This window comes from Bombina bombina, chromosome 9, assembly GCF_027579735.1.
Source record: "Bombina bombina isolate aBomBom1 chromosome 9, aBomBom1.pri, whole genome shotgun sequence".
NCBI lineage: Eukaryota > Metazoa > Chordata > Amphibia > Anura > Bombinatoridae > Bombina > Bombina bombina.
The window spans coordinates 433,638-456,423 of NC_069507.1; the positions used below are offsets into that span (position 1 = coordinate 433,638).

General features: G+C 41.3%; 2 protein-coding genes across 2 annotated transcripts in view; one reads left to right on the top strand and one right to left on the bottom strand.

Annotated features, from left to right (window-relative positions):
• LOC128639721 (oocyte zinc finger protein XlCOF7.1) overlaps positions 1-22,786 on the top strand; it is a gene marked incomplete in the record, with an annotated part of 926,940 nt that overhangs the window by 353,410 nt on the left and 550,744 nt on the right.
• LOC128639718 (gastrula zinc finger protein XlCGF26.1) overlaps positions 1-22,786 on the bottom strand; it is a 99,461-nt gene that overhangs the window by 57,294 nt on the left and 19,381 nt on the right. The window lies entirely within an intron of this gene.

Consider the following 22,786-nt stretch of genomic DNA (forward strand, 5'->3'; position numbering starts at 1 on the left):
AACACTTTACTTTTTGGGGAAAACTGGGTACTGGCAGACAGCTGCCAGTACCCAAGATGGTGGCAATTAGGTAGGTGGGGAGGGTTAGAGAGATGTTTGGGGGGGATCAGGGAGGTTGGGGGTTAAGGCAGGGGTCCATCACAGCTGAATAATTAAAAAAAAAAAAAAAAACACCTTTTATTTTAGTACTGGCAGACTTTCTGCCAGTACTTAAGATGGCGGGGACAATTGTGGGGTGGGGGAGGGAAGAGAGCTGTCTGGGAGGGATCAGGGGGTGGGATGTGTCAGGTGGGAGGCTAATCTCTACACTAAAGCTAAAATTAACCCTGCAAGCTCTCTACAAGCTACCTAATTAACCCCTTCACTGCTGGGCTTAATACAAGTGTGGTGCGCAGCAGCATTTAGCGGCCTCCTAATTGCCAAAAAGCAACGCCAAAGCCATATATGTCTGCTATTTATGAACAAAGGAGATCCCAGAGAAGCATTTACAACCATTTGTGCCATAATTGCACAAGCTGTTTGTAAATAATTTAAGTGAGAAACCTAAAATTGTGAAAAATGTCACTTTTTTTTTTATTTGCTCGCATTTGGCGGTGAAATGGTGGCATGAAATATACCAAAATGGGCCTAGATCAATACTTTGGGTTGTCTACTACACTACACTAAAGCTAAAATTAACACTACAAGCTCCCTACAAGCTCCCTAATTAACCCCTTCACTGCTGGGCATAATACACGTGTGGTGCGCAGCTGCATTTAGCGGCCTTCTAATTACCAAAAAGCAACGCCAAAGCCATATATGTCTGCTATTTCTGAACAAAGGGGATCCCAGAGAAGCATTTACAACCATTTGTGCCATAATTGCACAAACTGTTTGTAAATAATTTCAGTGAGAAACCTAAAGTTTGTGACAACATTTGTGAAAAAGTGAACAATTTTTTTTATTTGCTCGCATTTGGCAGTGAAATGGTGGCATGAAATATACCAAAATGGGCATAAATCAATACTTTGGGTTGTCTTCTAAAAAAAAATATATACATGTCAAGGGATATTCAGGGATTCCGGACAGATATCAGTGTTCCAATGTAACTAGCGCTAATTTTGAAAAAAAGTGGTTTGGAAATAGCAAAGTTCTACTTGTACTTATTGCCCTATAACTTGCAAAAAAAGCAAACAACATGTAACCATTGGGTATTTCTAAACTCAGGACAAAATTTAGAAACTATTTAGCATGGGTGTTTTTTGGTGGTTGTAGATGTGTAACAGATTTTGGAGGTCAAAGTTAGAAAAAGTGTGTTTTTTTCCATTTTATCCTCATATTTTATATATTTTTTATATTAAATTATAAGATGTGATGAAAAAAATGGTATCTTTAGAAAGTCCATTTAATGGCGAGAAAAACGGTATATAATATGTGTGGGTACAGTAAATGAGTAAGAGGAAAATTACAGCTAAACACAAACACTGCAGAAATGTAAAAATAGCCATTGTCATTAAGGGTAAGAAAACTGAAAAATGGTCCGGTCATTAAGGGGTTAATATACTTTTTACCTCTGTGATTACCTTGATTCTAAGCCTCTGCAGACTGCCCACTTATCTCAGTTATATTAATATATGTTTTACCTCTGTGATTACCCTGTATGTATGCCTCTGCAGACTGCTCCTTATCTCAGTTATATTAATATACTTTTTACCTCTGTGAGTACCCTGTATCTAAGCCTCTGCAGACTACCCCTTATCTCAGTTATATTAATACACTTTTTACCTCTCTGATTACCTTGTAACTAAGTCTCTGCAGACTGTCCCCATATCTCAGTTATATTAATATACTTTTTACCTCTGTGATTACCTTGTATCTAAGCCTCTGCAGACTGCCCCTTATCTCAGTTATATTAATATACTTTTTACCTCTGTGATTACCTTGTATCTAAGCCTCTGCAGACTGCTCCTTATCTCAGTTATATTAATATACTTTTTACCTTTGTGATTACCTTGTATCTAAGCCTCCGCAGACTGCCCCCTTATCCCAGTTATACAGTATTAATATACTTTTTACCTCAGTGATTACCCTGTATCTAAGCCTCTGCAGACTGCTCCTCATCTCAGTTATATTAATATACTTTTTACCTCTGTGAGTACCCTGTATCTAAGCCTCTGCAGACTACCCCTTATCTCAGTTATATTAATACACTTTTTACCTCTCTGATTACCTTGTAACTAAGTCTCTGCAGACTGTCCCCATATCTCAGTTATATTAATATACTTTTTACCTCTGTGATTACCTTGTATCTAAACCTCTGCAGACTGCCCCTTATCTCAGTTATATTAATATACTTTTTACCTCTGTGATTACCTTGTATCTAAGCCTCTGCAGACTGCTCCTTATCTCAGTTATATTAATATACTTTTTACCTTTGTGATTACCTTGTATCTAAGCCTCCGCAGACTGCCCCCTTATCCCAGTTATACAGTATTAATATACTTTTTACCTCAGTGATTACCCTGTATCTAAGCCTCTGCAGGCTGCTCTTTATCTCTGTTATATTAATATACTTTTTACCTCTGTGATTACCTTGTATCTAAAACTCTGCAGACTGCTCCTTATCTCAGTTATATCAATATACTTTTTACCTCTGTGATTACCTTGTATCTAAGCCTCTGCAGAGATATGTATAGAGAGTGAACAGGAGGGATATTTCCCCCTAGGGACGTCTGAAACTTTGGGTAGGTAATCATTATGGAACCTCCCACACAACCTCCTGCTCTCTGAGAAACGGCTCAAATACATAGCAGATGCAGTTAACCCCACGGCTGCCAAAATACTAATAAAGGCTTATATTTGCAAAACAAAATGTTTTAAACAAATAAATATTACCGCTGTTAGTCCACCCGAGTTATTCTAATTTTTTTTATCACGGATGACAATTCAACAATCCTCTAATCAACATTGCCCCCCTGAGGCGTCCGGCACCTTTTTCTAACACACCCAAGCTATAATCTGCGCATGCGGCAAAGAAAAAAAATCTTCTGTTTAGTGGATATGCACGTTCATGATTCCAATCCGATAGTTTATTACTGGGTGTTATAAATATTCATAACATATTTACAGGATACTTACAAAGAAATAGAACTGTATTAATATTTCAATGCTTCTACGATCGCAACGATCCAACTCTCTGATCTAATAGTACACAATGAGTTTAGTCACTCATTGTATACTATGTATCAAGGACCAGAGAGCACAAACTGAGTTTATATGGAGCGTGCTTCAGGAGATACGTATAGAGCGGGCATGTCCGCTCTAAACTTCACACACTGGAAAAGCTGGAAGTAATGTAGGGGAGGAGTTGGCGAATAAAAAGGTAGAAAATTTCAAACCCATTTATACAATAAACTATATTTGTGATAAAAAACGAAACAAACTTAGCAACAAAGTTTATGTATATCTAATATATGCCTAGCAGTTAACTTTACATTAACTTTAACTGCATCTACAATGTATTTGATATCAGCAAGACACAATTTCTGAAAGGAGCCCCACCACCCTTACTGCTACATGCCTGTATTGGATTCCTGGACAGGAGCAGGGCTCATCAGTCAAGACAAAAAAACAACAGAATTTATGCTTACCTGATAAATTACTTTCTCTTGCGGTGTATCCAGTCCACGGATTCATCCTTACTTGTGGGATATTCTCATTCCCTACAGGAAGTGGCAAAGAGAGCACACAGCAGAGCTGTCCATATAGCCCCCCCCCCTAGCTCCACCCCCCAGTCATTCGACCGAAGGTTAGGAGAAAAGGAGAAACCATAGGGTGCAGTGGTGACTGTAGTTTAAACAAAAAATTTTAACCTGACTTAATTGCCAGGGCGGGCCGTGGACTGGATACACCGCAAGAGAAAGTAATTTATCAGGTAAGCATAAATTCTGTTTTCTCTTGCAAGGTGTATCCAGTCCACGGATTCATCCTTACTTGTGGGATATCAATACCAAAGCTTTAGGACAAGGATGAAGGGAGGGAACAAGACAGGTAACCTAAACGGAAGGCACCACTGCTTGCAGAACCTTTCTCCCAAAAATAGCCTCCGAAGAAGCAAAAGTATCGAATTTGTAAAATTTGGCAAAAGTATGCAGTGAAGACCAAGTCACTGCCTTACAAATCTGTTCAACAGAAGCCTCATTCTTGAAAGCCCATGTGGAAGCCACTGCTCTGGTAGAATGAGCGGTAATTCATTCAGGAGGCTGCTGTCCAGCAGTCTCATAAGCCAATCGGATGATGCTTTTCAGCCAGAAGGAAAAAGAGGTAGCAGTCGCTTTCTGACCTCTCCTCTTACCAGAATAGACAACAAACAAGGATGATGTTTGTCTGAAATCTTTAGTTGCTTGCAAATAGAATTTTAAAGCACGAACCACATCAAGATTGTGTAACAGTCGTTCCTTCTTTGAAGATGGATTAGGACACAGAGAGGGAACAATGATTTCCTGGTTAATATTCTTATTAGAAACAACTTTAGGAAGAAAACCAGGTTTGGTACGCAAAACCACCTTATCTGCATGGAACACCAGATAGGGTGAATTACACTGCAAAGCAGACAATTCTGAAACTCTTCGAGTAGAAGATATAGCTACCAAAAACAAAACCTTCCAAGATAATAACTTAATATCTATGGAATGTAAAGGTTCAAACGGAACCCCTTGAAGAACTGAAAGAACTAAATTTAGACTCCATGGCGGAGCCACAGGTTTATAGACAGGCTTGATTCTGACTAAAGACTGAGCAAACGCTTGAACATCTGGTACCTCTGCCAGACGCTTGTGTAAAAGGATAGACAGAGCAGATATCTGTCCCTTTAAGGAACTAGCTGACAAACCTTTCTCCAATCCTTCTTGGAGAAAAGACAATATCCTGGGAATCCTAATCTTACTCCACGAGTAACCCTTGGATTCACACCAACAAAGATATTTCCGCCATATCTTATGGTAAATTTTCCTGGTGACAGGCTTTCTAGCCTGGATAAGAGTATCTATAACTGATTCAGAGAAACCACGCTTAGATAGAATTAAGCGTTCAATCTCCAAGCAGTCAGCCGCAGAGAAACTAGATTTGGATGCTTGAATGGACCCTGTATTAGAAGATCCTGCCTCGTTGGCAGTGTCCACGGTGGAACAGATGACATGTCCACTAGGTCTGCATACCAAGTCCTGCGTGGCCACGCAGGCGCTATCAGAATTACTGAAGCCTTCTCCTGTTTGATTCTGGCTACCAGACGAGGGAGAAGAGGAAACGGTGGAAAGACATAAGCCAGATTGAAGGACCAAGGCGCTACTAGAGCATCTATCAATGCCGCCTTGGGGTCCCTGGACCTGGGTCCGTAGAGAGGAAGTTTGGTGTTCTGACGGGACGCCATCAGATCCAACTCTGGAATGCCCCATAGCTGGGTCAGCTGAGCAAAAACCTCTGGGTGGAGTTCCCACTCCCCCGGGTGAAAATCCGCCTCCCAGTTGTCTACTCCTGGGATGTGAATTGCTGATAGATGGCAGGAGTGATCCTCCGCCCACCTGATTATTTTGGTTACTTCCTTCATCGCTAGGGAACTCTTTGTTCCCCCCTGATGATTGATGTACGCTACAGTCGTAATGTTGTCCGACTGAAATCTGATGAATTTGGCCGCCGCTAGTTGAGGCCATGGGGCCTAGTTATCAAGCCGTCAACCTCAAATACGCTGGAATTCCGCAGCGTATTTGTGGCGAGGCTGATTCGCCTTAGTTATTAAGCCCTAGATACTGGCAAAAGTAGAATTTTGTGACGTAAGCTTCGATCCGCCGGACTCAGTCCGACACAGATCGATTCTTACGTAACTCCAGATGTTCCGCACACAAGTGCGGCACAATCTGACTACTTTTGCTAGTTATCAAAAAACTAGCAGGTACGCTCGGCACTTTTCCGGCCCAGCGTACCTGGTTTTCAATACGCCGCCCTGGAGGCGGCGGATCCCATAGGAATCAATGAGAGTCTGACCATAGCGAAAGTACAAGTTCGCTGCTGCCAGACATCCCATTGATTTCTATGGGAGCTGTCTACACCTAACACCCTAACATGTACCCCGAGTCTAAACACCCCTAAGCTGTCCCCCCCTACACCGCTGCAACTAAATAAAGTTATTACCCCCTAAACCGCCACTCCCGGAGCCCACCGCAAGCTACTCTATACATATTAACCCCTAAACTGCCGCTCCCTGACCCCGCCGCAACTATAATAAATGTATTAACCCCTAAACCGCCACTCCCGGACACCGCCGCAACCTATATTAAATTTATTAACCCCTATCCTGCCCCCCACTACACCGCCGCCACTGTAATAACTTTATTAACCCCTAAACCTAAGCCTAACACTAACCCTAACACCCCCCCTAACTTAATTATTATTAAAATAAATCTAAATAATATTTCTATTATTAACTAAATTAATCCTATTTAAAACTAAATACTTACCTTTAAAATAAACCCTAATATAGCTACAATATAAATAATAATTATATTGTAGCTATCTTAGGATTTATTTTTATTTTACAGGTAACTTTCAATTTATTTTAAATAGGTACAATAGCTATTAAATAGTTATTAACTATTTAATAGCTACCTAGCTAAAATAAAGAGAAATTTACCTGTAAAATAAAAACTAACCTAAGTTACAATTACACCTAACACTACACTATCATTAAATAAATTATTCCTATTTAAAACTAAATACGTACCTGTAAAATAAACCCTAAGATAGCTACAATGTAATTAATAATTACATTGTAGCTATTTTAGGAATTATATTTATTTTACAGGTAACTTTGTATTTATTTTAGCTAGTTAGAATAGTTATTAAATAGTTATTAACTATTTAATAACTACCTAGCTAAAAGAAATACAAAATTACCTGTAAAATAAATCCTAACCTAAGTTACAATTAAACCTAACACTACACTATCATTAAATTAATTAAAATAAATTAACTACAAATAACTACAATTAAATACAATTGCATAAACTAAACTAAAGTACAAAAAATAAAAAAAGCTAAGTTACAAAAAAAAAAATAGGTTACAAACATTAAAAAAATATTACAACAATTTTAAGCTAATTACACCTAATCTAAGCCCCCTAATAAAATAACAAAGCCCCCCAAAATAAAAAAATTCCCTACCCTATTCTACATTAAAAAAGTTCAAAGCTCTTTTACCTTACCAGCCCTTAAAAGGGCCTTTTGTGGGGCATGCCCCAAAGAAAACTGCTCTTTTGCCTGTAAAAGAAAAATACAACCCCCCCCCAACATTAAAACCCACCACCCACATACCCCTAATCTAACCCAAACCCCCCTTAAAATAACCTAACACTAATCCCCTGAAAATCATCCTACCTTGAGTCGTCTTCACTCAGCCGAGCCACCGATGGAACTGAAGAGGAGATCCGGAGCGGCAGAAGTTATCCTCCAAGGGGCGCTGAAGAAATCTTCCATCTGATGAAGTGATCCTCCAGTCGGCGCTGAAGAAGTCTTCCAACCGGGCGATGTCATCTTCCAAGCGGCGCTGAAGAAGTCTTCTATCCGGGCGATGTCATCTTCCAAGCGGGGTCTTCAATCTTCAATCTTCATCCCGCCGACATCCTTCTTTCCCGACGGACTACCGACGAATGAAGGCTCCTTTAAGGGACGTCATCCAAGATGGCGTCCCTTCAATTCCGATTGGCTGATAGGATTCTATCAGTCAATCGGAATTAAGGTAGGAAAAATCTGATTGGCTGATTGAATCAGCCAATCAGATTGAGCTCGCATTCTATTGGCTGATCGGATCAGCCAATAGAATGCGAGCTCAATCTGATTGGCTGATTGGATCAGCCAATCGGATTGAACTTCAATCTGATTGGCTGATTCAATCAGCCAATCAGATTTTTCCTACCTTAATTCCGATTGACTAATAGAATCCTATCAGCCAATCGGAATTGAAGGGACGCCATCTTGGATGACGTCCCTTAAAGGAGCCTTTATTCGTCGGTAGTCCGTCGGGAAAGAAGGATTGAAGACCCCGCTTGGAAGATGACATCACCCGGATAGAAGACTTCTTCAGCACCGCTTGGAAGATGACATCGCCCGGATGGAAGACTTCTTCAGCGCCGACTGGAGGATCACTTCATCGGATGGAAGATTTCTTCAGCGCCCCTTGGAGGATAACTTCTGCCGCTCCGGATCTCCTCTTCGGTTCCATCGCTGCTCGGCTGAGTGAAAACGACTCAAGGTAGCATGATCTTCAGGGGATTAGTGTTAGGTTATTTTAAGGGGGTTTGGGTTAGATTAGGGGTATGTGGGTGGTGGGTTTTAATGTTGGGGGGGTTGTATTTTTCTTTTACAGGCAAAAGAGCTGAATTCTTTGGGGCATGCCCCACGAAAGGCCCTTTTAAGGGCTGGTAAGGTAAAAGAGCTTATAAATGTATTATTATAGGTGGCGACGGTGTAGGGGGGGCAGGATAGGGGTTAATAAATTTAATATAGGTTGCGGCGGTGTCCGGGAGCGGCGGTTTAGGGGTTAATACATATATTATAGTTGCGGCGGGGTCAGGGAGCGGCGGTTTAGGGTTAAACTATTTATTTAGTTGCGGCGAGGTGCGGGATCAGCAGGATAGGGGTTAATAACTTTATTATAGAGGGCGACGGTATAGGGGGGGCAGGATAGGGGTTACTAGGTATAATGTAGGTTGCGGTGGGTTCTAGGAGCGGCGGTTTAGGGGTTACTAACTTTATTTAGTTGCAGGGGGCTCCGGGGACGCCGGTATAGGGGGTAGAAAAGTGTAGTTTAGTGTGGGTGCTTAGTGACAGGCTAGCAAGAAAGCTGTCAAAAAGCCGAAGAGCAGCGAGATCGGATGAGTGATAACTCTCACAGTCCGCTGCTCATCGCCCCGTACTTGGTGCGTGGCTTTTTGACAGCTTTTTTGATAACTTAGGCGAATTTTTGCAGGTCCGCGGCGGCGATGTGAGGCGAGCTTAGGCGGGCGTATTGGGCCGGTGAAGGCAGGAAAAGTAGACGCATTGATAACTACCCCCCCATGCCTGAAGCATGTTGAATATCGCTCTCAGTTCCAAAATGTTTATCGGGAGAAGAGACTCTTCCCGTGACCATAAGCCCTGAGCTTTCAGGGAGTCCCAGACCGCACCCCAGCCTAACAGACTGGCGTCGGTCGTTACAATGATCCACTCCGGTCTGCCGAAGCATATTCCCTGAGACAGGTGATCCTGAGACAACCACCAGAGAAGGGAATCTCTGGTTTCCTGGTCCAGTTGTATTTGAGGAGACAAATCTGCATAATCTCCATTCCACTGTTTGAGCATGCACAGTTGCAGTGGTCTGAGATGTATTCGAGCAAAAGGGACTACGTCCATTGCCGCTACCATTATTAAGATTACCTCCATGCACTGAGCTACAGAAGGTCAAGGAATGGAATGAAGAACTCGGCAAGTAGTTAAAAGCTTTAACTTTCTGACCTCCGTCAGAAATATTTTCATTTCTACCGAGTCTATTAGTGTTCCCAGGAAGGGAACCCTTGTGAGCGGGGACAAAGAACTTTTTTCGATGTTCACCTTCCACCGTGAGACCTTAGAAAGGCCAGTACAATCTCCGTGTGAGCCTTGGCCCTGGGAAAAGACGACGCCTGTATTAAGATGTCATCCAGATAAGGTGCTACTGCAATGCCCCGCGGTCTTAGTACCGCCAGAAGGGACCCTAGCACCTTTGTGAAAATTCTGGGAGCAGTGGCCAAACCGAAAGTAAGGGCCATGAACTGGTAATGCTTGTCCAGAAAAGCGAACCTTAGGAACTGATGATGATCTTTGTGGATAGGAATATGTAGGTACGCATCCTTTAGATCCACGGTAGTCATATATTGACCTTCCTGGATCATAGGTAAGATTGTTCGAATGGTCTCCATCTTGAATGATGGAACTCTGAGGAATTTGTTTAGAATTTTTAGATCCAGGATTCACCTGAAAGTTCCTTCCTTTTTGGGAACCACAAACAAGTTTGAGTAAAAGCCCAGTCCTTGTTCTGTAATTGGAACTGGATATATCACTCCCATCTTGAGTAGATCTTCTACACAGCGTAAGAATGCCTCTTTCTTTGTCTGGTCTGTAGACAGACGAGAAATGTGGAACCTTCCCCTTGGAGGGGAGTCCTTGAATTCTAGAAGATATCCCTGAGTAACAATCTCTAATGTCCAGGGATTGTGAACATCTCTTGCCCAAGCCTGAGCGAAGAGAGAGAGTCTGCCCCCTACCAGATCCGGTCCCGGATCGGGGGCTACCCCTTCATGCTGTCTTAGTAGCAGCTGCAGGCTTCTTGGCCTGTTTACCCTTGTTCCAGCCCTGCAAAGGCTTCCAGGTTGCCTTGGGCTGTGAAGCGTTACCCTCTTGCTTTGCAGCTGCAGAGGTTGAAGCAGGACCGCTCCTGAAGTTGCGAAAGGAACGAAAATTAGCCTTGTTCTTAGCCTTGAAAGGCCTATCTTGCGGGAGAGCATGGCTCAACTCGGGCCCGAAAAGGGTCTTTCCCTTAAAGGGGATGTTTAGCCATTTTGATTTGGACGTCACGTCGGCCGACCATGACTTGAGCCAAAGCGCTCTGCGCGCCATAATAGCGAAACCAGAATTTTTGCCGCTAATTTAGCTAATTGCAAAGCGGCATCTGTGATAAAAGAATTAGCCAGTTTTAGAGCATTAATTCTATCCATGACTTTGTCATATGAGGTCTCCCTCTGGAGCGACTCCTCCAGCGCATCAAACCAAAAAGCCGCTGCAGTGGTTACAGGAATAATGCAGGCAATAGGTTGGAGAAGGAAACCTTGTTGAACAAATATTTTCTTTAGTAAACCTTCTAACTTTTTATCCATAGGATCTTTAAAAGCACAACTGTCTTCGATTGGAATGGTTGTGCGCTTGGCCAGTGTCGAAACTGCCCCCTCTACCTTAGGGACCGTCTGCCACGCGCCCCGCCTGGGATCAGTTATGGGGAACATTTTCTTAAAGATAGGGGGGGGGGGGACAAAAGGGACACCTGGTCTCTCCCACTCCCTAGCAACAATATCCGCCACCCTCTTAGGGATCGGAAATGCATCAGTGTATACAGGGACCTCTAGATATTTGTCCATCTTACACAATTTCTCTGGGACCACCATAGGGTCACAATCATCCAGAGTGGATAAAACCTCCCTAAGCAATACGCGGAGGTGTTCCAACTAAAATTTAAACGCTAGTGAATCTGATTCTGCCCGCTGAGAAACCTTTCCTGAGTCAGAAATTTCTCCCTCAGACATCACCTCCCTCGCTCCCACTTCAGAGTGTTGTGAGGGTACATCAGATAAACCTCCCAAAGCTTCCGACTGCTCCTCATCTGTTCTTAAAACAGAGCTATCGCGCTTTTTAGGAAAAACTGGCAGTTTGGATAGAAAGGCCGCAAGGGAATTATCCATGACTGTCGCTAGTTGTTGCAATGTAATAGGTGCCAATGCACTAGAGGTACTAGGTATCGCTTGAGCGGGCGTAACTGGTGATGACACATGGGGAGAGGAAGGTGGACTATCCTCATTACCTTCTGTCAGAGAATCATCTAGGGCTATATTTTTAAGTGACACAATATGATTTTTAAAGTGTATAGTCACATTAGTGCACTTGGGACACATTTTGAGAGGGGGTTCCACCATGGCTTCTGAACACATAGAGCAAGGCTTTTCCTTAGTGTCAGACATGTTTAACAGATTAGTATTATACACAGGCTTGGAAAATACTTTCATCAAATAAAAATCACAATTTGAATAAACGGTACTGCGCCTTTAAGAGATAAAAAGCACACACAATTTTACAAAACAGTGAAAAATGTACCAAATCTTTTGAAATTTTTACAGTACGTGCCCAATGCTTCGATATGATTGCACAACAAGTTTCAGCCTGATTAACCCTTTAATGCCCAAACCGGAGCAGCCTAAAGCCCACAACCGGTTAACAAACTACAGCACCTTGCCACAGCAACCTGCTGTGGCCTTACCTGCCCTTAGGGATTAGTTCTGGGGAAAACAAGCTTCTTTGAAGTCCTCAGTCTCTGGACCCTCCATGTGAAGCAGCATGAACAGCCTGTCAATAGTAACTGCGCAACTGAGGCGCAAAATTAGGCCCCTCCCACTCCGGAGTTGTGAGGCCTTCAAAATCCCAATTAGGTGACTAAAATTATGCCATGTGGAAAAAAAACCCCGTAATAAACACACTAAAAATGTTTAAAAGTGTCTACAATGAGTATTTTGTGAAATAAAATAATCGATTGCCCTGCAACAGTGTCAACCAGCCTATTGAGCCCTGTTAAATAAGCCTTAATTCTATACTGAGTCTCAGAACATGGCTTACCCTTCCCACATGGGGATTCCTGTCAGTCTTCTAGCATTAGCATGTCTTGACTAGAAAAAGATGACTGAAACATACCTTAATGCAGTTAAGTCTGCAAACTGTTCCCCCCAACTGAAGTTTTCTGGTACTCCTCAGTCCTGTGTGGGAACAGCATTGGATTTTAGTTACAACATGCTAAAATCGTTTTCCTCTCAGCAGAATTCTTCATCACTTTTCTGCCAGAGAGTAAATAGTACAAACCGGTACCATTTAAAAATAACAAACTCTTGATTGAAGATATAAAACTACAAATCTAACACCACATTCACTTTACCCTCCCGTGGAGAGGCCCTACTGCTAGAGCCGGCAAAGAGAATGACTGGGGGGTGGAGCTAGGGGGGGAGCTATATGGACAGCTCTGTTGTGTGCTCTCTTTGCCACTTCCTGTAGGGAATGAGAATATCCCACAAGTAAGGATGAATCCGTGGACTGGATACACCTTGCAAGAGAAAGAAGAAAATAAAAAAAAGAAGAAAATATATACATACACACACACATATATACACAGTGCTGAGCTGAATCGATTCAGGGGTCAGTGATGTCATCGCGCAACGTCACTTAACTCCTCCTCTGAGACGAAGCGTGCAAGTTATGTGCTCTAGTTGCAGCTCCACGTTGTGATACACAGTTCATTTATTAGCAGCTGGTTTCATCTTTATTGAATTTAGTTGCGCCAACAGGTTGTTCAGCACTGTGCAGCGGTAATCTCTCTGGAGATAATCAGATGCTAAAAATGAATTTTCATGTCACATAAGGAAAACAAATTATTCTTACCTGATAATTTTATTTCCATCGTGGGGAGGAGAGTCCATGGCTTCATTTATTACTTTTGGGAAATAAGAACCTAGCCACCAGGAGGCAAAGACACCCCAGCCAAAGACTTAAATACCTCCCCCACTCCCCTCATCCCCCAGTCATGCTACCGAGTGAACAAGGAACAGTAGGAGAAATATCAGGGTATAAATGGTGCCAGAAGATAAATTAAATTTAGGTCCGCCCACCAGGGTTACTACGGGCAGGAGCCGTGGACTCTCCTCCCTACAATGGAAATAAAATTATCAGGTAAGCATAATTTATGTTTTCCATCTAAATGGGAGGAGAGTCCACGGCTTCATTCATTACTTTTGGGAAACATATACCCAAGCTTTAGAAGACACTTAATGAAACCGGGAGGGTAAAAGGAGGACCCTAATCCAAGGGCACCACAGCCTGCAAAACCTCTCTCCCAAAAACAGCTTCTGCAGAAGTAAAAACTGCAAATTTGTAAAAGTGTGTAAGGAGGACCAGGTAGCCGCGTTACAAATCTTCTCCATAGAGGCCTCATTCTTGAAGGCCCAAGACGAAGCCACAGCTCTAGTTGAATGAGCCGTGATCCTCTGTGGAGGCTTATGTCCTGCTGTCTCACAGGCCAAGCGAATCAAGCTCCTCAACCCAAAGGATAAAGAAGTAGAAGAGGCCCTCTGCCCCTTGCGCTTCCCGGAGTACACCCCATAAAGAGATGTAGACTGTCTGAAATCCTTCGTAGCCTGAAGATAGAACTTGAAGGCCCGAACCACATCCAGATTATGAAGTAACCTCTCCTTAGAAGAAGAAGGGTTAGGACACAAAGAAGGAACAATTATTTCCTGATTGAAGAAACGGTTAGACACCACCTTGGGAAGAAACCCCAAACCGGTGCGAAGAATAGCCTTATCCGCATGAAAAACCAGATAAGGAGGCTCGATTTGCAAGGCAGCCAGCTCAGATACTCTGCGTGCCGATGCAATGGCCAACAGAAAGAGAACCTTCCAGGACAGAATATTAATGTCAATAGAATGCATAGGATCAGACGGACCCCTCTGCAATACCTTAAGGACCAAGTTTAAGCTCCATGGGGGAGCAGACTGCCTAAAGACAGGTCTGATTCTAGACAGAGCCTGAACAAAATATTGAATGTCAGGAAGCTCAGCGAGTCTCCTGTGCAACAAGACTAATAAAGCCGAAATCTGTCCCTTTAAGGAACTGGCGGCAAGGCCCTTCTCCAAACCTTCTTGGAGAAAAGACAGAATCCTGAAAACCTTCACCTTGTGCCAAGGATAACCGTGTTTCTCACACCAAGACAAGTAAGTCCTCCACACCTTATGGTAGATGAGACGAGCGACTGGCTTTCTTGCCTGAACTAGAGTGTAAATCATACTTTCAGAAAAACCTCTCTTGGCTAAAACTAAGCGTTCAATCTCCACGCAGTCAGCCTCAGAGAAACGAAATTTTGATGTTGAAAGGGACCCTGTTCCAGCAGATCCCTGCGACAGGGTAACCTCCATGGTGGAGAGGATGACATCCCCACCAGATCCGCAAACCACGTCCTCCATGGCCACGAAGGAGCAATCAGGATGGCGAAGCTCGCTCCTGCTTGATGTGTGCCACTACACGAGGTAGAAGTGGTAACGGTGGAAAAATGTAAGCTAGGCTGAATCCCCAAGGCACCACTAAGGCATCTATCAGCTCTGCCAGGGGTTCACCTCCCCGATTAAAAGGAAGGGAATACTACAATATTTAAATAAGCTCAAAATAGATATAGGTCTTTTACAGGAGACCCATTTAAATGAGCTAGAAAGCCAGAAACTTAAATGGGGGTGGGTGGGTGAAGTAATCTATTCAGCAGGGGATCTCTAGAATATAAAATTCTGAAACAAGATATTGATCAACAAGGAAGATATATAATACTTGAATTGGAATTAGGCGCAAGGAAAATAGTACTATGTAATGTCTATGGCCCGAACATAAAGAAAAGTGTATTCTGGGAGTTTTTACAAGCTAAATTACTGGAGTATAACCAAAATATTATTTTGGGGGGGGGGGGAATCTAAATTTGATAGCTTCTAGAGCCCTAGATAGGAACTCGAAGGGGAAAGAGGCCCCAACGGGATCTAAAGATGTAAAAACTTTTAAAAAATTCTGCTTCAATCTAGGTTTATTGGATATATGGAGGAATATGTACCCAGACGGCAAAGAATTTACTTGTTTATCTAAAGCATATAAATCTCTATCACGTATGGACATGTTCTTAATCAGTAACAAACTGTTCCCTTTAACAAAAAAGGCGGAAATCATGCCAATTACCATCTCAGACCATGCCCCAATTACTCTCTCTATGTCAATTATGAAACCAAAATCTGGGAATTATAGACTACATTTTCCAACATATTTATATAATAATTTAAAATTCCGCAGATTTTTGATAGAAAAATGGAACATATATTATAACAATAATATAGGCTCTGTATCAAATATAGACATTATCTGGCAAGCTTTTAAAGCAGTAATAAGGGGCGAGGTATTAGCATATGTAACCAAAGTAAAAAGGAAAAATGACTCGTATTGGATCCAACTTACTAAACAGTTGATTAATAAATATCAAAAGTATGCTACAGACAATAGCGAATGTAATTGGCGGAACTATCTAGAAGCTAAAAAACAAAGAGACAATTGGTTTATGGTTAAAGAGACACAGCATGAGCTAAAGAGGAACAGTAATTTCATGCAGTTTGGGAATAAGATAGGAAAATTACTGGCCAGATTGGTAAACGCAAGGAAAGCGAATAATACTATTTCCTCAATTAAGACTAAACAGAAAATATGCACGCTTCCTCAGGATATTCTAGAGGAATTTCTGCAATATTTTAAGCGTCTATCAGGATCAGCCTATTGATAGGCATAATAAAGACAGGTTCTGGGAAAGGGTTAAGTTACCCTAGCTAGCTAATGAGAATCTAGAATCTTTGAACTCCCCAATATCGGAAGAGGAGATTAAAAACTCTATTATTAAACTGAAATTAAACAAAGCGCCAGGCCCGGATGATCCCCCCAGTGAACTATATAAGATCCTCGTGGATGAGATTACCCCTACTCTATATAAGGTTTTTAATTACTTTTTCCAGGAAAATAAAATACCCTCTAAATACTTTACAGAATCTAGAATAATACTAATATATAAACAAGGTAAAAATAGAGAAGCATTGGAGTCATATAGGCCCATTTTTCTGCTCAATGCCGATTACAAAATTTTAACACATATATTAGCAAATAGACTTCAAACAGTGATAAGAAAATTGATCCACCCAGATCAAACTGGTTTTATCAAAGGCAGAACACTCGTCAATAATCTTAGGAGATTAGAGATAGCAATCAATTATTGTGAATCAAAGAAGAAAAGAAGAGCAGAATTAACAGAAGACGCTGCAGTGATCTCGATAGATACACAAAAAGCGTTTGAAACGCTATTATGGGATCATATGTTTACGACTATTACCAATTTTGGCATTAAAGGTAAATTCTCTCAGACTATCGCAGTACTATATTCTAACCCAGGGGCAACATTAAGTGTTAACTTACTAATGTCAGAGCAATTTTCTCTCTACCGTGGGACAAGGCAAGGCTGTCCGCTATCCCCGCTTCTTTTCAATCTAGCATTAGAGCCTCTAGCTATATTCTTCCGGGAGAATCTACTAGGGATTAATGTTGAAGGCCATAGAATTAATCAAGCTATTTATGCGGATGATCTTCTTATTTTTGCTCAAAATCTTAACTATAATTTACCTATAATTATGGAGGCCTTAGAATCTTTTCACTCCTTTTCTGGTTTTGCAATTAACAAGGAAAAATCTGAACTTATGTGGCTTATCAAATTAAAAAACTCTCCAGAAATCCCATTCAAAGAGGCCAAAGATCATATTACATATCTAGGGATAAAATTTGCATCTAATTCTGAAAGGTGGTATAGTCTAAATTTTGTACCTGCTATTGCAGCATTTAAGGAAGACTTAGAGAGGTGGAGAAATCTGCCTCTTTCACTATCAGGTCGAATTCATTTAATTAAAATGGTTTCTTTACCAAAATGTATCTATCTATTCCAGGCTTTACCAATTTTATTATTAAGGAGTGACCGGGCATTAATCAATAAATTGATGACACAATTTATATGGGGATACAGGAAGCCTAGGATTGCGCTTAAACGGCTGTTCGCATGGAAAGAGGCGGCAGGTATGGCGGTACCTGACTTTGAATTACATAACATAGTATCTAATTTAAAATTTGTCTGGGACTGGTTTACTGAGAAGGGCCAATTCTCTATTCTTGAAATTGAAGAAGCCCTAGTAGCTCCATATGCTCTCAAAGCCCTGGTACATATGCCCCAGAAATTAATCCCCAAAGAAATAAAAAGGATGTTAATCATAGATCAACCAATACGGGCCTGGCGCCATTTTTGCTCTAGAATAGGGATCAACCATAGAGGATCACCCTTCTTAACGATTAGAGGTAACCCCGAATTTCAGGAAGGATACGACTCAGCGAGATTTAAAGCATGGTCAGACTTGGGGATAAATTATATTGGGCAACTTCTCAAGAGAGAGGATAACTCTATTAAAACTTTTGATGACTGTAAAGCAGAATTCAACATGCCAAATCATCTTTTCTTCTCATATTTGCAATTACGTCATTATGTAGAACAGTGCAAGAAATTAAAGGCATTGAATGGGATAATGCCACACTTAGACAAATAACCAATATCTTTCAGTTAGGGAAATTCTCGATATCATACCCGTATCAAGCTTTACTAACAACTCAAGAACAAAGCAACTTGAGATATTTAGAACTAAAATGGGATTTAGTTTGCAATAATCAGGTGGAACTAGATCTAATGAAGAACTCCGGGGACAGAGTCGTAAAAGCGATGAAGGGCAAATATTTTAGGGAACAACAGGTCAAGATCCTTTATCAAAGTTATTACACACCGGGCTGGCAGGCCCGCTGGGATAAAGGGAGCAGGGAAGATCTTTTGTAGCAAATGTAAATATTATGCAGCAGATATGATTCATCTCTTTTGGTTATGTCCAATAATACAAAGATTCTGGGGGAAAATTTCATTCTGGGCTTCCAAAGTTCTGAATCAACATTTCCAGGTAAATAGACGTGTGGTTTTTTTCTTGCTGACTCAGGAGGAAGCAGGCTCGAATTATTTATTAATAAACACAGCAGTTCTAATGGGTAGAAAACTCATATTGAAGTACTGGCAGTCTAATAAGGAACCTACATTTTCTGAATTTAAAAATGGGATAGTTCAACAATTGTTGTTAGAGCAAGCTTCAGTACAGATACAGATAGATAATAATATTAGGCTTTTTATGAATAAGTGGGGAACATTTATCAAGACACTAGAACAGGAAACTCAAAAAATGATCCTACAGCCTTTTAGGAATTCCCTTTACATCCTAGAAGCGAATGTAAGAGGAGAGTGGCAACTTAGCTGAGAGTTTACAACATAAATAGGGGGAGGGTTTGTGGGATTTTAGGTTAGGAAAATATGCCAATACAGAATGTGTTTTGCTTTAGGGGGGAAGGTGCTTATTTTTATTTTATTTTTCTATTTCTCAGCTTGTTATCAGATTCTAAAATGTAGTTCATTTCAGATATGCATTCATGGGTTGATGGGTACTTATAGTATTTGAATTTGTGTAGATCTACAATTGTTCATGAATGCTGTAATCTACGTTCCCTCTTTTTGTTTTTTGTGCTAATGGAACTCTCTGTGAAACTGTTTCTTTTTGGTATAAAATAAAAAAGATAAATTAAAAAAAAAAAAGAGTGTAAATCATACTTTCAGAAAAACCTCTTTTGGCTAAAACTAAGCGTTCAATTTCCACGTAGTCAGCCTCAGAGAAACAAAATTTTGATGTTGAAAGGGACCCTGTTCCAGCAGATCCCTGCGACAGGGTAACCTCCATGGCGGAGAGGATGACATCCCCACCAGATCCGCAAACCACGTCCTCCATGGCCACAAAGGAGCAATCAGGATGGCGAAGCTCGCTCCTGCTTGATGTGTGCCACTACACGAGGTAGAAGTGGTAACGGTGGAAAAATGTAAGCTAGGCTGAATCCCCAAGGCACCACTAAGGCATCTATCAGCTCTGCCAGGGGATCCCTCGACCTGGGACCCGTATCGAAGTAGCTTGCAATTTAGCCTGGATGCCATGAGATCTATCTCCGACGTTCCCCATCTGAGACAAACCTCCGCAAACACTTCGGAGTGAAGAGACCATTCCCCCGGATGGAAGGATTGCCTGCTGAGAAAGTCTGCTTCCCAGTTGTCCACACCTGGAATGTGGATCGCTGAGAGCGAGCTGCTGTGGGACTCCGCCCACTCCAAAATCTGAGACACCTCCCTCATTGCTAGGGAGCTCCTTGTTCCCCCCTGGTGGTTGATGTAAGCCACAGAGGTAATGTTGTTGGTCTGGAATCTGAGGAAGCTTAACGACCCTAGAGGAGGCCACACCCTCAGAGCATTGTAGATTGATCGAAATTCCAGAATATTTATCGGAAGGAGAGACTCCTCCCGGGTCGATTTTCCTTGTGCCAACCTGGCCCCCAAACAGCTCCCCATCCTGCCAGACTCGCGTCCGTGGTCACAATCTTCCAGGACGGTCTCAGGAAGGATGTCCCCAGGGACAGATGCTCCAAATGGATCCACCAATATAGGGAGTCCCTGGTCCGAGCATCCAAGGATATCCGCTGTGATAGATCTGAATGATTGCCGTTCCACTGTCTCAACATTCACAATTGAAGAGGTCCGAGATGGAACCTGGCGAAAGGGATGACGTCTATGCTGGAAACCATGAGCCCGATCACCTCCATACACTGAGTGTCACGGCTAAGTAGGAGTTAACCGCTTGTTCAGGTGTGTCTCCTGATAATGTTACTTCCCCTTTAAATATGTAATATATATGAGTTTGATATGTAGCCTTTTAAGTTAGATTGGAGGAAAATACCAGGAATATAATCTCCCAAAACAGAGTAAGGCACAATAATATGGTAAGAAGAATAGTGTAGCAATAATTCCTTAGTTATACCAGGCAGGCGATAAACAGTTAATGCAGTGAAAGCACAAACAGAGAGAAGCTGCATCTGATTTAGGCAGGTTGTTAATACAAGAAAGCAGAATAGGTAGTCTGATTTTACAAGCAAGCTGAAACAATTCTGAGCAGGTTACTCACAGTGTCCGGTTACCAAGTTAAGATTTTGTTAGCAGAACAGACAGGAGAGAAAACACTTTACCAGATTCAGTTCTTTAGGAGATGGGAGAGTTACCAGAGTCTGCAGCTGAGAGCGGGTTGAGAAGCAAGATGCAGGGAAAACAATGTCCTCAGTTAGTGCAAGGAAAGTCTTTAGTTGTAACGGAGTGCTTCAGAGCTGGAGAAGGAGATTAGTAAACTTCTTCAATAAACCAGCAATTAAGCAGAGGAAGTGGGGCATTTTATGCAAAACAGGAAATGAGGTAACTGCTTTGTTAAGGTGGACATGTAATAATAAGAGAATGCCTTCTTAAGGTGGAAATGAATATGACACTGAGCCACCGAAGGGCTTGAGTAAGACTGAAGGGCAAGACAGGTGGACGCAATCTTCCTGCGTCGATCTGTGAGAAATATTTTCATGGACATAGAGTCTATTATAGTGTCCAGGAACTCCACCCTGTTGCTGTGAACCAGGGAACGCTTTCCTGAGTTGATCTTCCAACCGTGAGATTGGAGCAATAAAAGAAGAGCCCTCGAATGATCCTCTGCGAGGCTGAACGACGGCGCCTGGACTAGGATGTCATCCAAATAGGGAGCCACAGCAATGCCCCTGGATCTGGCCACTGCAAGAAGCACCCCCAGAACCTTTGTGAAGACTCTTGGGGCCGTCGCCAGGCCGGAAGGAAGGGCCACAAACTGGAAGTGTTGGTCCAATAACGCAAATCTTAGGAACTTGAAGTGGTCCCTGTGAAATAGATGACCTGTTCTTAATATGGGGGGGTAGTGAAACTGATCTAAACACTATTCTGACAGATATGAATAAAAATGAAATGGGACTATCCTTTACCAGTAACTATAGCAAAAGCCAAATCACCTTCTTGGATTTAGATATCGAAATTGTAGAAAACCAATTAATAACCAAAACACATTTTAAAAAGGTGGATGCCAATAATCTAATCCATTATAACAGCTGCCATATGAAAAAGTGGAAAGACAATGTCCCTAAAGGGCAATATTTAAGAATTAAACGGAATTGCTCAAGAATGACAGATTATCAGGATCAAATAAAGATCTTAGAAAGGAAATTCTTAGAAAGAGAATATAGTCCAGAAGTAATCAATGAAGCTAAACAAGAGGTAGATAAGAAAGTAAGGAGGGACCTCTTAGAATATAAAACAAAAGATATCAAAGAAAATCGTGATGAAATTAATGTGCCCTTTATAACTGAGTTCAGTCATGACAACCTAAACATCCAAAGAGTTTTAAAAAAACATTGGCACTTAGTACAAACTGATCCCATCATAGGGGGAAAAGTGGGGGAAAACCCAAAAATAATATATAGGAAAGCACAGAATTTAAAGAGCCTACTAGCTCCCAGTCAATTGAAAAGCATAAAGAAGAAAGACACTCAAAGGTGCCTAGACGGAAATCCTTTAAATGGTTTTTCCCCTGTTTTAGATGCCGGGCCTGTAAATTTAGTAGTAAACAAAAGATTTTAAAATCAAAAAGTGGAAACTTTACATTCAAAATAAGAGACACAATTAGATGTCAAGATAAAGGCGTTATTTACGCCATTCAATGTTCATGTAAAAAAATTTACATAGGAGAAACAACCAGAATGCTCCGTGAAAGGATAAGGGAGCACCTCTCTTGCATAGATAGGGGTAACCTTGACCCTTATATCTATCGCCACTTTAGGGAAGTACACAACAACAACCTTAAAGATTTTAAATATTGGGGAATTAAAAAAGTTCACCCCGACTGGAGAGGGGGAAACTGGGAAAATAAACTCCTAAAGGCAGAAGCTGAAATTATATACCTAATGAATACCCTCCAACCTGGAGGCTTGAACTCTGAGATAGACATTTCCCCCTTCTTATAAAAGTCTCTTACAATATGCGAACATTTTCCAGGTTAAATCAGCCACTTATATAGAAAATACTCACATACATTAAATAAGCAATAAAATTTCAATTTACCTTGGGCAAAGATAGTACAAGCCCTATATAAATTCATTTTTCTAGTAATTAAAAAGGAATTTTTATCCCCCTAAAATCAATAAATTAATTGAATAAGACATATTTTTACCCACTAGCAATAACTCTAGTTAAGGGATTGATAATTTCTGATGTAATTGTACATCCATTTTTAAATTGTTACAAATTTATAAATTGTTGAACTTACTATCCTTTGTTGAAAAGCAATATGTATATATCGTTAATTTATACCCACTAACAATAATTCTAGATATGGGAATGATGATTCTGATTCTTATA